Here is a 5649-nt window from a genome sequence, read left to right as displayed (position 1 = left end):
CGGCAGCTCGTCGGGCAGCGGACAGAGTGGCATGCCAGATTCGCCCATGGACATGGGCAGAGGGGGAACTACGCGTCGATGTGTTTGGAAACGTGGAGTTAGGGATGCCAGAGGCGACTACGCGGGCGGTGGAGTTGGATCGGTGGCCGGCCGGACTTACGCCGGCGTGGTCCATGGCGCAAGGGAGAAGACAGACTGGATGATACCTCCCATGGCTCTTGTACCTCAGGTGGGGCCAACAGGTGGGCCTACCACAGTTCGGGACAGGTTGTCGATTCGTCACTCAGCTTTTGACCGTCTGGGTGGCTCGGGTACGTTCGAGGCGGAGACCGAGGTGGGACTGCAAAATTCGAACCCGTCTGGCGCGAATGGGGTGGCGCCGGTGCTGTCGATGACTCAATTAGCTCAGCCGGTGGGCGAGCTCGTGGTTGGGCTAGACAGTGGGGGACCCGTGATTCAGGATATCTAGACGCGGCCCACCGAGGCGTCTCAGCAGGTGGCTGGGTTGGTGGATGTGCGCGACAGCGGTGGGCCCGCGTTTCAACTCAGCCAGTCGCGGCCCGAGCAGGTGGGGTCGGCGGCTGCTGAGGTGGGGGTGAAGGAATCTGATGGGTTGGCCCCTCAGGATGGGATGCAGCTACAGCGTGTGGCGGTTGAGGGGTCGGTGGAACCCATGGCTGCGACGCGGGTACACGAGGAGTGCATGACTGGGTTGGGCACAGAGGATCAGGGGGCCTTGTCGCCTGACGGGCTGCAGGCCAATCCGCTGGCTCCGGAAGGTGCAGGTGGAGACAAGGAGGTCTTGGGAGGGATGCAATCATTAGTACTCCAGCTGCCTGGGCAGGATAGCACAATGATTGGAATAGATACTCTGGCATGTGAGGTTGTGCAGCAACAAGTGGCTAGTCCTGAGGAGGGGGTGTTGGCGCAGCGACAAGTGGCGGGCGTCCATGATTTTGAGCCTGGGCAGCTGATTCCTGACGTTACAGAAGACATGCACCAGCGGGAGGAGACTAGGAATGGCGGTATGACTCCCCAGGAAGCCATTGCGTTTGGCAAACTTAAGTGGTTTTGCGACGCTTTGGTGAGGAAGCTTGCACCAGCGCTCTTGTTGGAGGTGCAATCCTCACTTCGACCGGAAGCGGAGTCGTATACACCACGGCGAGCTATGATAAGTGCTCGGCGGGGCCAGCCACCCAAGTTGAAGGCAACACAAGCGGAGAACGTCCTAATGCGCGCGCTGGGCATCGTGCCGGAGGACTTGGAAGGGCATGATGATAACATTGCGGAGCTTGCGGAACTATTTGAGTCACCACTAAGAGAGCAGTATATCCGAGTCATTACGGCTCTGTTTGGCAAGGAGATGCCACCAGCGCATGAGAGGGGTGCCAGCGCGTCTGTGGTCTTGGGGGCGGCTTGAGTTAGTCGTGGGTAGGAAGGGTGGGTGCCTTGTCTACTATGGATTGGAATCCAAATATACTCTCTTGGAACGTGAGGGGTCTTAATAACCCTGCTAAAAGAAACGCGGTAAGGGAGTTTGTAATAGATGCTAGAGTGAACTTGGTGTGTCTCCTTGAGACGAAGCTACATGTACTGGATCAATACTTGGTGATGCAATGTATTGGGCCATCGTTTGATGGCTTTGCTTACCTGTCGGCGATCGACACGAGGGGTGGTATTTTGCTCGCGTGGGACAGTTCTTTCATGGAGATTGATAACTTCTCCTGGGACTCTAACTTCCTTACGGGGCGTGTGCGTAACAAAGATGGATGGGAGTGGTGGTTATCCGTGGTCTATGGCCCACAAGGGGATGAGTTGAAGACTAATTTTCTGGTGGAGTTGCAGCATCGGAGAGATGTTTTCCCGGGGCCATGGATGGTCCTTGGGGACTTTAATATGATATTAAGAGCAGAGGAGAAGAATAACACTAATCTCAACAGATCCATGATGAGGATATTCAAGGCGTTTGTGGATAATAATGAGCTCAAAGAGCTTTACATGCACGGGAGGAGGTTCACGTGGTCTAACGAGAGAGAGAACGTGGTGATGACCAAAATTGATCGTGTACTGGTTTCGGTGGATTGGGAGCTCTACTACCCAGATGTTTTACTCCAAGCTTTATCCACGAACATCTCGGACCACGCCCCGCTTCACCTTTCCACGGCGGCTCCGTTTTGTGCCAAGAAGAGGTTTAGGTTTGAATTGTACTGGACCAGGCTTGAGGGTTTTGAGCAGGTGGTGCAGGAAGCGTGGGTGTGCGCTGAGGACATTATAGATCCGTTTAAAAGATTGGATGCATTGTTGAGGAATACGGCGGTGGCATTACAAGCCTGGGGACAGAGGAACACGGGAAACAAAAAGATACAAATTGCTATCGCCAATTACGTCATCATCCGGTTGGACAGAACCATGGAGACGAGTGTGTTGTCTTGGTTGGAGAGATGGTTGAGGAGAACTTTAAAACATGCTATGTTGGGGTTGGCCTCTCTCCAACGTACGATAGAGAGGCAAAGATCGCGACTCAGATGGATCAAAGAAGGGGATGCGAACACGAAACTTTTCCAAGTAGTGGCGAATGGACGGAGGTGCAAAAACTTTATGACCCACATTAGACATAATGGTGAGCTGATCACGGATCAGGGAAGAAAGGAGGAGATTTTCTCGGAGGCTTACGAGCGGCTCCTTGGGCATGCTACTGCCTGGGAGTGGGAGGTTGATCTAGACTTCCTTGGTCTGGAAGGGACTGATTTGTCGGAGCTTGATGATATATTCACGGAAGAGGAAGTGTGGAACACTCTCAAGGAGATGCCTCCGGATCGGGCTCCGGGACCGGATGGGTTTAGCACGGCTTTTTATCAAAAGTCTTGGCATATTATCAAAAACGATGTGATGGCTGTGCTTATGAAGCTCTACGTAGGTGATGGCCGTGGTTTTGGCAAATTGAACCGAGCGCACATCGTGCTCATTCCAAAAAAGCCGGAGGCCGAGGAGGTGGGAGACTTCAGACCCATTAGCTTAACCCATAGTGCTGCAAAGTTGTTTGCAAAGATGCTAGCAAACCGCGCGCAGAGAAGAATGGGGGAGATCGTTGAATCCAATCAGTCTGCGTTCATTTGTGGGAGACATTTGCATGATAACTTCCTCCTGGTTCGGCAAGTCACCAGGAAAATCTATGCTAGAAAGGAAGCGGGTGTCTTCTTGAAGCTTGACATCTCACGAGCATTTGATTCCGTGGCCTGGCCATTTCTATTTGAGGTCATGTGACGGAAAGGGTTTGGAAATAAGTGGTGCCAGTGGATTGCTATTCTTTTACGGACCGCCAGCACAAAAGTGATCGTAAATGGGGTGCCAGGACGAAGCTTTGTTCATGTTAAAGGCTTAAGGCAGGGGGATCCAGTCTCGCCACATTTGTTCGTGATAGCCATGGATGTGTTGTCTAAGTTGATGATACGTGCTGCGAGCCTTGGCATTGTGAGTCCTTTCACTGGCATTGCCCCTCACCAGGCCGTGTCAATTTATGCTGACGATGTGGCCCTGTTTGTCAAGCCGCGGGAGTTGGATCTCAACCTTGTTCGGTCGATGCTTACGGTGTTTGGGGAGGCCTCTGGTTTGAAGGTGAACTATCAGAAATCAATGGCGATCATGATCCATGGTGATGATGCTGACAAGGAGCGTGTAGAATCGGTGCTGCAGTGCCGCATGGGAGCCTTTCCATGTAGATATCTAGGGCTGCAATTGGCCATTAAGAAGCTTACTCGGGCCGAGTGGCAGCCTATGTTGGATCATGCGAAAAAATTTGCACCGGCTTGGCAAAGAGGGTTGTTGCATCGGTCGGGTAGGCTTGTGTTGGTCAAATCGGTTATTGCGGCAAAACCTATTCACCATTTCATGGTCGTGGAGGCTCCTGGATGGGTGTTGGAGGAGATTGATCAGTGGATGAGGGGTTTCTTCTGGGCCGGCAAGGAGAAGGCTAATGGTGGGCAGTGTTTGATAGCTTGGGACGCAGTGTGTAAGCCTACTTGCCTGGGTGGTCTAGGAGTCCGAAACTCGCAATTGCAAGGGCTCGCACTGCGGGTGAGATGGGAATGGTTGCAAAGAACGGACCCCGAGAGGCCGTGGCAAGGGCTGCCGATGATGGTGGACAAAGATGCCCTCGGTGTTTGACAGCTTGGTCAGTATTTCGGTGGGAGACGGCGTCAAGGTCCTGTTCTGGCGCGATCGATGGATCCATGGGTTCTCGGCGAAAGATATTGCACCATTCATTTATGCCAAGGTGGAAACGAGGACAAGAAACAGGAGAACAGTGGCGGAAGGTTTGGAGAATGGGAGATGGCTGCTAGACATTTCAGGTGAGCTCAGCTTCGGAGATCACATGCAGCTCATCCATCTCAACTTGGCTATGAGCACGGTGCAGCGCGACGCCTCCTGCCCGGACTCCTTCTCGTGGCCAGCAGATCCGTCTGGCCTTTATACGGCTAGGTCGACCTACAAACGGCTTTGTTTCGGAGCGGTTTTGGTGCCGTATGCCGCATGTATATGGAAAAGTTGGGCACTGCTGAAGTGCAAACTTTTCACTTGGCTGGCGGTGCAACATCGCATCTGGACCTCGGATAGGCGAGCGAGGCATGGCTTGCAGGATCAGCCCTCGGCTTGCTATACATGCCTCCAAGAGGAGGATAATGCGGAACACATCTTGGTCCAGTGCGTGTATGCTAGGGAGGTGTGGCATATCATGTTTGACACTTTGGGTCTGCAGGCAACCATCCCGGACGCGCATGATCACCTCTTGGATTGGTGGCTGACGCAGAGAGCAACAGGGAGTACGGTCTCTAAGAGGGGTTTCGACACGGTCGTTATTGCGGTCATCTGGGCTCTTTGGAAACAACGAAACGCGAGAGTCTTCCACAGGACCAACCTGCAGTTGATTGGGCCAGATCTGGCTACGGCTATTATTAGGGAGTTGAAGGAGTGGAAGGAGGCAGGCCTTGGGGAGGAGGTTTTCGAAGTTTTTGTGAGAGAGTAGGCCTAGGTTAGCTAGGGGGTGAGTGGGTGTGTTAGCTAGGGATGTTTGTTCACATTCATCCCTAGGCCTCCTGTAAACTGTTTTTCTGCTCTCTTTTATAAAATTAAGGCACGCTCTTGGCGTGCTCTTGAAAAAAAACAGTTTCAGCTTCACAGGTGTGTTTCAGACAGGCCCGGCGGTTCGCCGTACAGTGACCCAACGTGATTCGAGAGCAGGGGCAGGGGCGCAGGGCCAGCGAAGACCGGCGGCTCGATGTGCATCCTCCGTAGAGGCGTGCGGGGAACGGCCTCAACGGCTGGTCAACCACTTGGCGGTGGCGGCGCACGGTGGACGCGGGCAGCTCAAGGTCGGAACGTAGTGTGCCAACAGCGGCTCATAGCGGACGCACCCGACCATGGCAGAGGCGAGAGACCGTGGTAAAGGCTCTCTAACACGGCGCGGCAGAGGAGGCGCTCAGAGGCGGAGGGCCTGGCTGGGCGGGTCGATCCCATGGCGGCAGAGAACAGCGGCTCAGCGCAGGACAGCGGCTCTCCGTTGACGGCGACTCACGGCAACGGGGCGGCTCTCGCAGCAAGGGAGAGGCGCAAGGAGGGGATCCGACGGCGACTTGAAGTGAGGTCGGGGTG

At 54.3% G+C, this 5649-nt stretch overlaps 1 pseudogene; it reads left to right on the top strand.

Annotated features, from left to right (window-relative positions):
- Positions 1-1611: 1611 nt before the first annotated feature.
- Positions 1612-5023, top strand: LOC147979790 (uncharacterized; annotated as a pseudogene).
- The last annotated feature ends 626 nt before the right edge of the window (positions 5024-5649 follow it).

Source organism: Triticum urartu, chromosome 3A, assembly GCF_056163025.1.
Source record: "Triticum urartu cultivar PI428250 chromosome 3A, HENAU_Tu73, whole genome shotgun sequence".
NCBI classification, from domain to species: domain Eukaryota; kingdom Viridiplantae; phylum Streptophyta; class Magnoliopsida; order Poales; family Poaceae; genus Triticum; species Triticum urartu.
This window is presented reverse-complemented; position numbering and strand designations above follow the sequence as displayed.